The 11,037-nt window shown below is 39.0% G+C and overlaps 1 long non-coding RNA gene across 2 annotated transcripts in view; it reads left to right on the forward strand.

The window, feature by feature from the left end:
- LOC129046534 (uncharacterized) overlaps positions 1-10,523 on the forward strand; it is a 309,760-nt gene extending 299,237 nt beyond the window's left edge. For both annotated transcript variants that reach the window (XR_010404758.1, XR_008508083.1), the window contains 2 exons: positions 6,020-6,069; positions 10,406-10,523. This is a non-coding gene — a long non-coding RNA (uncharacterized LOC129046534). The remainder of the gene's footprint in view (positions 1-6,019; positions 6,070-10,405) is intronic.
- Positions 10,524-11,037: the final 514 nt, after the last annotated feature.

Below are 11,037 nucleotides of genomic sequence, written 5' to 3' on the forward strand. Positions count from 1 at the left end.
TTCCGGGACTTGTAGGTTTGTGTGCCTACGGGCCAGTGCCCCTCCCCCCGATCAGTCCCTTTTCCTGTATTTAAGGGTTACCTGCTCTGCACTTAACGATGCCGAGAAGAGCAGGAGGTTCGAGTGAGACCGTGAGAGCCCATGCAGCCCTGGGCCTGTCGAAAGTAAGGGAACCTGTGGGGTTCGGGTCCCCTAGGGTATCTCTTATCAGAGAACTTCCTGACCATTCCTGACCTTGCAGGAACTCCTAAGCCTCGCAATCCCAGTATGGGGAATTGGTAACTTGAGCTTTGGGGTGTGGGGGGGATGTGGACCTCGGCATTGCTGTGAAGCCCCCAGAAATGTCTGGGGGCCCTGTTCATCCCCAGAATTCCTGGACCCGAGGCCTGATGGCACAGTACCCTGATAGAGAGCCACAGAGCACTTTTCACTCTTGCACTTTTCACACATGCACTTTTCACTCTTGGTACCTGCCCCCAGCATTTGGCCCACATGCATTGTGGAATAGGGCCTGCCTTTGCTCACCAAACCATCTCCCTGAGGTAGCATTTCTCACATTGATCCATTGGTGAAGGGATTTGAATGACGGTTATCCTTGGACCATTTGGGGACCTCTTGTTTTTATTAGACTAAGGTCCTGTCTCTCACCCATATTTCCCAGTCCAAGATCCTGGGAGATCTGGCTCTGTGATCTCATGAAATCAGGGGTCAGAGGAATGAGCTACACTGTTCTGGAGCAGGATGGACCCTTTTATCCTGTGTGTGTATTAGTTGTAGTTATATATACCCGCAGGTGGTTGACAACCACAGGTAGTTGTGTGGCCCACCTGTGGCCAAAACTCTCAGGACACCCCTATGTTCCCAGCCGGGAGAGGAGCAGGGGGAGCCAGGCCACTGACCCAGAGCACCCAGTCATGCCCTCTTTCCTCCCTGTACATTTCCTACCCTTAGGCTTGTTGGATTCCAGGCCTCTCTGTACAGGGGAAGCTCCAACCCAGGAGGCTATCTTCCTGGAGCTAGAGTTTTCTTGAACTGTGCACATGGCACAATGAGGAAAAGTGTACTTTAGTTAGTTCCCTTGTGGATCTGTGCTGGGAAGAGATTCATGGCCTCTGTGGGAGACAGATCCTCCAGGTGTCTCCCATCAGCAGACTTCCTGCTAAGGAGTTCTGTGAGATCTGTCTTCAGTGGAACAGGAAATGTGTTTTGGAGCAAGGTGGCCCTTGGTAAAAAAAATTAAAAACAAACAAAAACTGGACTCTGAGTTTAAGAACATGTATGGAATTTACCTTTTGTATATTCCTTGAAACTTCTAGCATATAATTCTGTATACAACAGATGCCTGATAATATGTGAACAATAGATCATTTATGGTTCATGTCTGTTTTCTGTTCTCATTTGGGCCAAGAGTCACCCTGTGTCTTTTTCATAACACATACCTTTCCCTTGTGTTTCTTAGCCTTGAAATGCCTTCCCACAGTACTAACCCCTCTGGTCTGCCTTTCATTCTTGGAGGCAGAGTTCCTAGGAATATCTTCAGTCTGACATTAAGCAGCTTAATCCCTGGTATGTTAGCTTCCTATGGTTGCTGTGACAGTTTACTACAAGCTCCAGGACTTTAAACAACCCAATCTCTTATCTTACAGTTCTGTAGCTTAGAAGCCCAACGCAAGTCTCAGTGGGCTAAAATCAAGGTAATGGCTCTATTCCCTCATGGAGGGCTAAAGGAGAGTCTGTTTCTCTACCTTTTGTAACTTCTAGAGGCCATCCACAGACTCATTGACTCATAGCTGCCTTTCTTCACCTGGAAAGCCAGCATTAGTGGGTGAGTCTCTCTCAGATCTCATCATGCTGATCTCTTGTGCTTCCCTTTTTTATTATGAAGGACCCTTACATCGAGTTCACTTAGATAATCCAGGATAGTCTCCCCATCCCATACTCTTTAATTTAAGCATACCTGCACAACCCCTTTTATAAGGTAGGTAACATATTCACAGGTTCCAGGGATTAGGATGTGGACATCTTTGGGGGCCAGTGGGACTGTTTACTAGAATGACATTTGACAATAATGCTTTGCACTTTCATAATATGTGTACCGTTTTCAAATTCCTTTTTCTTATTTCATTTAATCTACACAATATTTGGCAAGGCTATTCCTCACATAATTTTCCTTACATTGGTCTTACAAACCTTAATTTATATATCTAGCATCATATAGGTAGTCTTAAATATATATGAGTCTCCACTATATCATAACTTGAAGGTAGGGATTCTATTTCATTCATTTCCAGACAACCTATAGCTCATAGTTTGTTTTCATTAGTTAAATTAGTGACTGAAGAAACTGAGGCTCAAAGGGGTTATGTGACTTAGCCAAACCAGTGTTTAAAATAATTGAAGCTACAGCTAGTAATCAGATCTTTTGAACTATGTATGAACCAAAATTCCTTCCAGTTTACCCCAGTGCTGACAATGTATTGGTTGACCACATATCTTACCTTCTTTAGTGTTGTTATAGGGACCTGGAAAGGCATATTTATTAACACATTGGGAAGTGTATAGTGATAGAAGTTGCACACCATTATTATGGTAATTTTAATGTAAATTTCCCAGGGTTGAAAAATTTCCCAGAAAGAGATGAACGTGTTTGACAAAGAAAGGTATAGCAAAATCCTCAACACAAAAACCACTTATAGATTATTTCAGAATAGATTCTATTTCTGTCAGCATCAAATGTACTATAGTAGTATTCATTTATGCATAAAAATATCCGATGTAAGTAAATAAGTAATCAAGAAAATTAAGGATTCAGGTTTTATGTTGTTCTATCTAATAATTTGGTGATGTTGAAGAAATAAATAATGTTGGGGAAACTTGGAGTCTTAAGGAAGAACACAGATTTAGAAAAATTAAGGATGGGATGGTTTTAATACACTTACTAGAGCTGACAGTTGAGAAGCAGGAAACCTTAATATTAAGGGCATTATTTCCATATAATCTCTGTGTGTACACATCCACGAATTCTGAGCTAAAAAAGGCATAATTTGAGGTGTGAAACTTGTGGAGAAGGTCTGGATTAGAATTCCAAGACCTTTGGTGTTAGTGACTTTATTGTCACTTGAAGCCAGCTGGTTACCATACACTTTATTTTGTATCTCATTTTTAATCACAGAGCAGTCACACTCTGAAGAAGTGTATGCTTTTTCTGCAGACAAATAAGACGAGGCTTCATTCGAGGGAGATTTCTCTCTGGAGCTTCGCTGAACCTTGTGTTTTTCATCAGGATGCTATGAAGACCTATTAGGGCCTTAGGATACAATAAATTGGGCATAATGACTTCAGGCTCTGCCTCTTACAGCAAGGAAATGCCTCTGTGTTCACCTGTTGGGAAGGATAAAATGTCTTTGGTTTTGAAAAGAAAAGGAAAAAACCCTCTAAGGTTTGCATAGTAGGCCACTAAAACAAAGTGATGGGATATCTTCAACCTTCTATACACACATTCTTTGCCTTACTTTAATTGACTTTACTGACTTTCAACCTAACTTGCTCCCTAATTCTCCCAGTGCAAAAGAGTTCATTCTCAATGAGGTTTTCTGAGTCCCTAAAACTCTTGGGGAATTTTATATCTAATAAGTAAGAGTATCCATTAAATGTATTTAATGAAAGTCTATAGTTAGAGTTTGATACATAAAGCACAATTTTTTACCCCCTCAGGAAATGATCCAAGATTGACACAAAGTAGCTCTCCAGGGTTAATCTTTAGGGAAGTTCTGAGATTAAGAGAGGACTTCATCAGTGATAATATGCCATTAGGATATGACTTTAATAGAATAACCATAATTTAAAATCCATTGTCTTAGTATGTTTAGAACAAACCAAGGCATTGAAAGCTTCTTTCTTTTTATTTTTCTCTTATGCTTAGAGATGGCATATAAATTTGCACAGGCCTCTACAGATCATTTTCAAAAGAAGCAACATGGAGGGACACATATCAAGCAGAATTTAAGATCAGGATGCAACTTTTATGAACTTAGTAATGTCATCATTTGTTTGAAACCAAGTTGTTCATTTTCTGTCACATAGATTTTATTCTGACCTTAATGAGAAAATAGCATATTCCTGTGTGTGTGTGTTTTCTTCTCTGAAGCTGTAATATAAAAAAAGCATAAATCAAAGCTGTTTTGACAGATGAACAACACAATTTTGTAACAGGATAGAAATTAAAAAAAAAAAAAGACTGAATAGCTGATAAAAGATGAGTCGAACTAGGAGGATTGATGTTAGAGCTGAAGGCACCATTAGAGATTAGATGCTCATTGGCTTTTCAGCAAGCCTGGTGACTCATTCTACATAAATGAAGTTTGTGATATGTAATGAAAAGCTTTCTATCTTCACTGCAAGCAAATTAGCAGGTATTTTGTGGCAGGAATGTTAATGTTATCTTGCATTTGTTTCTGAGCAGGAACACATTAACAGAGCAGGTTTGAAAAGAATTTCACTTTTATAACATCAGGTGCCGGAGGTATTAGAACAAGGTCACCTCTGTAAAGTAATGAGGGAAAATTAGGTTATAAACATGCAGTGCCTAAAAATACACTCAGTCTTCTCTGCAGAATGAATGCCATATAGTATCACCCCAAATTGCTAATTTTCTTTTACTGCAAATTATACTCAGACCCCAAACCGAATCCAAAGAGTTAACTAATAAGACAAGGTGGAGGGCAGTTACTGAGGCTTATAGTGGGCAACCGATCCAAAGCAATAGTGTTCAAATATCTGTATATATATGCAACTTTATAATTTATAAATCAGGACATTTGGAAGGTTTTATATAATAAACCATGAAGGTCCACATTATCTGTTTGGGAGAAATAGTAGAAAAAGGCAAATGAAAGAGAAAGGTAAAACATTGCCTATTTTGGAAGACATTAAAACTTAAGAGGAAGTTGAGTGGTTGCTGGGAATACTATCAAGATTAAGAGAGATGAAGAAGAAGATAGTAGGAAGGGAAAAATGAAGGGGGGGAATTCGGAGGGGCAGATGAACCATGAGAGACTGTGGACTCTGAGAAACAAACTGAGGGTTCTAGAGGGGAGGGGGTAGGGGAGAGGTTAGCCTGGTGATGGATATTAAAGAGGACACGTATTGAATGGAGCACTGGGTGTTATACACAAACAATGAATCATGGAACACTACATCAAAAACTAATGATGTAATGTGTGGTGATTAACATAATAAAAAGAAGATTAAGAGAGATGAACTAGAAGATAAAAATGACAATAAGTTTTTCAAAAAGTAGGGTAATGGGAGTGTGAATGATTCTGTTCCTTTTATGAGTGCATATAAAGAGACATGATAAGTAAAGTGTATGCAGAAGGCCCACCAGATCTGGATAATCAGGTTTTGGACAGGATATCATCTTCTAGGATGGACCATTATGGCACCAATGACCTGAGTTTCAAGATTTGGGTAATCATACTTGCAGCTTTTCCTTGATTAGAAATCGACCTGCTGATGTAGTTCCTCGTCTTGCTCTAAATATACACTAAATTGTCTAAGCTCCTATCTCCTGGGCCATGTTTTCTGCCTTATTATTCATTTCTGCAACTAAATTAAAGCTGGTTGCGATCCACTTTGTTCTACCCAAATACAGTGAGACTATAGGGTGTTTATGGGAAACCAACACTGACCTCTGACTACAAAAATCCTTCAGAGTAATATAACAATTTAATTACTTAATTAACCAATTAACTATAAGCAGAAAGGTGAAAGAGTGTTTGGAATAGCAGTTAATAAAATTTTTGTGCAATTAAAATTTTATTTTGGTAAGAATTTAATTGTAAATGAAAATGCACTGCTGGTTATGATAGTTACTTCTTAAAAAGTCATGAACCAGGGTCAGTGACTATTTGATATTGGTTGTATCCAATCTGGATTTAGTGTGTCTGGAATCTAGTAGGTAATATTTGTTGGTCTAATAAAGGATTAAAACAAATCATCTAAACTTTTTATTTTACAGGCAAAAATCTGAGATTTGGAAAGATGAAATGACTTACCCAAATTCACAAGGTAATTACTAGCAAACCCACTTGAACCTAGGGTCTTTAGATTCTTGTTTGTTAAAAACCAAACCAAGGGACTCCTGGGTGGCTCAGTCAGTTAAGCGGCTGCCTTCAGCCTGGGTCATGATCCCAGGGTCCTGGGATCGAGTCCCACATCGGTCTCCTTGCTCAGCAGGGAGCCTGCTTCACCCTCTCTCTCCCTCTGCTTGTGCTCTCTCTGTCAAATAAATAAAATCTTTAAAAAAACAAAACAAAAACAAAAAACCAAGCAGCCAAACAAAAAACAATTTTATTGACTTGTGCACCATACTTCCCAAGCCTGGCTGATTGTTGGTGTCACTAACGTCCAGGCACTACTCCAGGACAGTATCTCTGGTGCACCTTACACCATGCATATTTTTATAACTCTTCTCCAAGTGATGCGATGCAAAGCCAGGACTGAGCAACACTGGGCCATTTGGAGATTCCATTAGAAAATGTTGCAGTTCCTTTAGCCCAGGATTACAGTGCTACTTTACCCAAGGTAATTCTGAGAGGAAAAGCATAAGGTTTGTTTAATGATTAGCATAGAAAGTGCCCTATGTATGTCTTTAATGTTTCTGACATGTATTCAGTTAACAGCAGGGCATGTACCAAGGAGAGAGCCAGTGTTAAGGTAACATAGACCTCATTTTTGAAGCAATCTTTAAAATGAGAGGTCTGGCAAGATGAAACTCAGAAAATAAATCAATGCTTGTCTAAAGGTTATAGAGTAACTTGGGAACCATTTGAGCTCTAGTGATTACAAGATCAGAAGATTAAAAAATAACCCTGAGGGTGTGCTTTAGGAACCATTCCCTCTGAAGATATATGGGAGATTTATGATTGAGTTGAAATCATTTTTGATTGGAAGTAACTCCAACCCACGAAGAACATGAGAGTAAAGCTGAAATGGTGGAAGGAACATTGTCAATATGTTCTTTATTTACATTCTAAAGGCTAACCATTTACCACTGAAAGAATAAGAACCACCTAATAAATTAATACAACAACTAATGGGAAGCCTACCAATCAAACAACTGCTAACTATAATTAAGACAGTTGTAAGGGATGGGACCAGACTACAAAGAAGATCAAGGTAGCCCTCCAACTCAAAGGCTTAGCTATGACTCAAATGTGACAAGCGTTTGAAAAGTTAAATAGCGAAAGAAATAATTGACAATCTGATAGCATAATAGATTCTCAGTTATAAAGCACTTATATAGTCAAATGAACATTTAAAAATAAGTACTTTTGGGAGTTCAGAGGCAAAGAGAACAAAGGCCAATGACCATCTTCCAGATAAAATCCAAATGCCTTAACCTGGAGACTAGGTCCTTATTTACCTTTCCCTTGCCTGCTCTTTTAGTCTTCGTGTTCAGTGCTTCCCACTTAATGTAGCTTTTAATGTTGGGGGTGGGGAAGAGAAAGGACAGTAAGTGTTCAAACTGGCTTTTCTGACCTAGCCTTCCCTAGCTTTGTACAAGAGAAAAGATGTACATGGTTGCCTTTCTATTCATTATATTTACCAGTATAATTTCCTTGCTCCTCTTGTTTGATTAAAAACCTCCTCTGTCTATAAGAGGTGATAGATGCTAACTAAACTTGTGGTAATCATTTTACAATATATGTAATTCAAACTATTATGCCTCACATCTTAAACTGGACAGTGACATATGTCAGTTATATCAGTAGAACTGGAAAACACAAACACAGCCTTCCTCTTAAAGGGGGATAAATTATTATAATCAGTTAGAAGTCTGATCATATTTTGAAGGTAGTTACTTAAAAATTTCAGAATTTTGTCCTTTAAAGAGGAATCCTGCAAAACATAATGGTGAATAGAAAGGAATATAATGTGGTAGTATATTTTAGATACTGCCATACATGGCTTTTTATTTGCTTATTCATTAATTTAGTCAATCAGTCCACAAAAGTAGGTGGACCACAATAAATAGGTACTACTATGAGCCAGGCATGATGATGACTTTAGGGTAAGATGAAACTCGTAAGACTTGATCTCTCACTGAATGAGGCAGTAATATTGTGATTGAGAATAAGGTAGGCCCAGAACTAAGTAAAATGCAAGATATACTATTAGTGTCATAAGAGAGGTAAAAATATCTGGCATCTCTCAAACCTGGTCCTCTTTCAGTACTTCTTATTAGAGAGTATGGGACCATCCATTCAGTTTGTTAAGTCAGATACATAGGAAGCAACGTCCCACTGCACAGCAGCCTCACCTCTTAGCCATTGGCAAGTTAACGACAATTTATATTCAGATTTTCTTTCTATTCTTTTTTCTTTTTTATTATTTTTATGTTAATCACCATACATTACATCATTAGTTTTTGATGTGGTGATCCACGAACCATTGTTTTCGTATAACACCTAGTGCTCCATGCAGAACGTGCCCTCCCCAATACCCATCACCAGGCTAACCCATCCTCCCACCCACCTCCCCTCTAGAACCCTCTGTTTGTTTTTCAGAGTCCATCATCTCTCATGGTTCGTCTCTCCCTTCGATTCCACCCCCTTCATTCTTCCCCTCCTGCTATCTTCTTCTTCTTTTTTTTTTTTAACATATAATGTATTATTTGTTTCAGAGGCACAGGTAGGTCTGTGATTCAACAGTCTTACAGATTTTCTTTCTATTCTTATGACTTTGCTCCATCTCCTGTTTTTCTGTTCAAATTAAACTTAGGTTCATCTCTCACCTACACTATTGTAGTTTCTACCTAACTAGTTTCCCTACATATGCTTCAATAAGAGTGATCTTTTCAGAATGCAGATTGATCATACCACCACACCAGTTACACTTCATGAGGGCAGAGAATTTGTCTCTGCAGTTCATTATATCTGTAGCAGCTAATAGCTCAATAAATTTCAATAAATTGTAAAGTCGGGGAAAATAGTTTGATGGAAGAGTTTTCAATATCGTGAAACTTTAACTCAACTGAGAGAGATTAGTCTGCTCCTCCTAGAGGGTGTTGATCACACAAAGAGGCTTCCAGAACTTAGAGAGCTGGCAAAATGCCATTAACAGCTCATAATGTCCTAAGTATATCTACTTACTCTATCGATACGTGAATTTGTAGATCAGTCTGTGAGGACAATATTTTCTACCTAAATGTTTATGCAAATTTTTATCCAAAGTCCACCTAAAGTGAAATACATGAAATTATGTCACAAAGAATGTCATTGGTACTGCATTAAACCCCTAGTGAAGCAAAAAAGAAATTTTTTTATGTTTATAGCATAGCAGCTCTTTACAATTTGGTCTTTATTTTTGTTCCCTCTTTACCTTCCAAATGGCACCCTGACTTCCCTCAGTAAACCACCCTTCCTCTACTTTCAGCCCTTGCTTATTTGATGGTATTTGACTCCTTTCCAACTTCTGAAATTAGGCACTGCATTCTCTTGGCCAGAGTAATTGTTTCGGGGGCTGGGGGGTGGTGGGAATCTCCTGACACAGTCAAAGCTAAATGAGTTATAATCAGAGATCTCCTGGGACTATAGAACTTGCATTTACAGGATATGAAGCTGAAGCCATTGCATCCATTTTGGCACCATAAGGGGAATTCCTATCAAAGAATGGAGCCAACACAAAGAACACAGAGCTAAGTGTTTAAGAGAGATCAGATCCTGGTAACATTAATGTGAGCCCCAGGATCAAGGCTGACCTGTTCTGTAGGTGAGCTAATCAAGTCCTTTTTGAATAAACTTGTTTGGGTTGGTTGTCTGTCACTGATAAACAACAAAGCCCAAACTGGTAATAGCAGCAGCTTCTATATTCCCTGGTGGCTGCAATGTAACAGTTCATCTGAGGCAATTGGCTTCAGCCTTGAAATGCGATAGATTGTCTTCTGGCCTGGGACGTGTTTTCTTAGTGAGTCAGACAGGCTAAAGAACTGTAGGCTGTAAGCACAGAAATTAAACTAGCCTCTGCGGTGCAGACTATGCCATGGCACTTATCTAGTTTCGCTGATAATAGGCTGCACCTGTTACTAGAAACCGTTTCATGGCCAAAAAGACTTCCAAAGTGAAGCCCAAGACAAAAAAGTGACCGCAAAATCCAAACTGACAAAGCATGGTGCTGCTTAACAGAAACCATTGATTTTATAGCCTTTATTGAGTAAACACTCAAAGTAGGACCTCCTCCATGCATATTCAATGATGATGTGGGAAACAGAGATAGGTTTTAGAGCAAAAGGAATTTAACATTTTATGATGCATTTTAGGTAGAAATCCGACTCCCCTTTTTATTCTCTTATTATTCTTCCTTTTATTATTTTGTCTTTTGCTTATTTTCATTGCTTCTGTAGAGAAAGAGGGGCCACCCGAGGGCAGTCCATACTGTGACATGAGGACCAGAGGAAGGTAAGAACTTGGCAGCCACTCAGCTAATCCTAGCCGGCTGTGTCTGCCACTCAAAATGGTGAAAAGATGAAGACAGCAGTTATGTCATCATATCTGCCTGTAAGTGGTTGTTTATGTGTGAAATGGTGTCTAGAGAGTGCCCCTGGATCAAAGGAATTTGGGACATGGGTGGATGAGGAAGAAACTTCAGGCTGGTAAAAGAGTAGAAGCCAGAAGCTTGGCTGTTTAACTTTTGCATCATGGTGCAGTGCTTTCTTAGAGAAGCTCCTGACGGTACATCCTCCAGACTGCTATCTGCACGAATTTAGGAAACCACGTGTCTGATCATGTGTTGGGAATAAATGAGGTGGCGGGCATTATTGCTGTCCTCATGGGTCTTATTCTCAAACTGTAATTGCTAACCCAAAATAACTTGAGCCAAGATCCAGTGAGAGATATAAGAAACATGTGATATAAAACCAGGAAGGTGGATGTTTCCATTGAGAGATTTTTCATTAAAGAAGTTACATCTAAACTGTGACTTAAAAAAATTAAAAAAATGACCTGTGACTTATAGGAAGGGTAAGGATTAAATATA

This window comes from Mirounga angustirostris, unplaced genomic scaffold (assembly GCF_029215605.1).
Source record: "Mirounga angustirostris isolate CCGP_5_RB_7025 unplaced genomic scaffold, mMirAng1.0.hap1 SCAF_9, whole genome shotgun sequence".
Taxonomy (NCBI): domain Eukaryota; kingdom Metazoa; phylum Chordata; class Mammalia; order Carnivora; family Phocidae; genus Mirounga; species Mirounga angustirostris.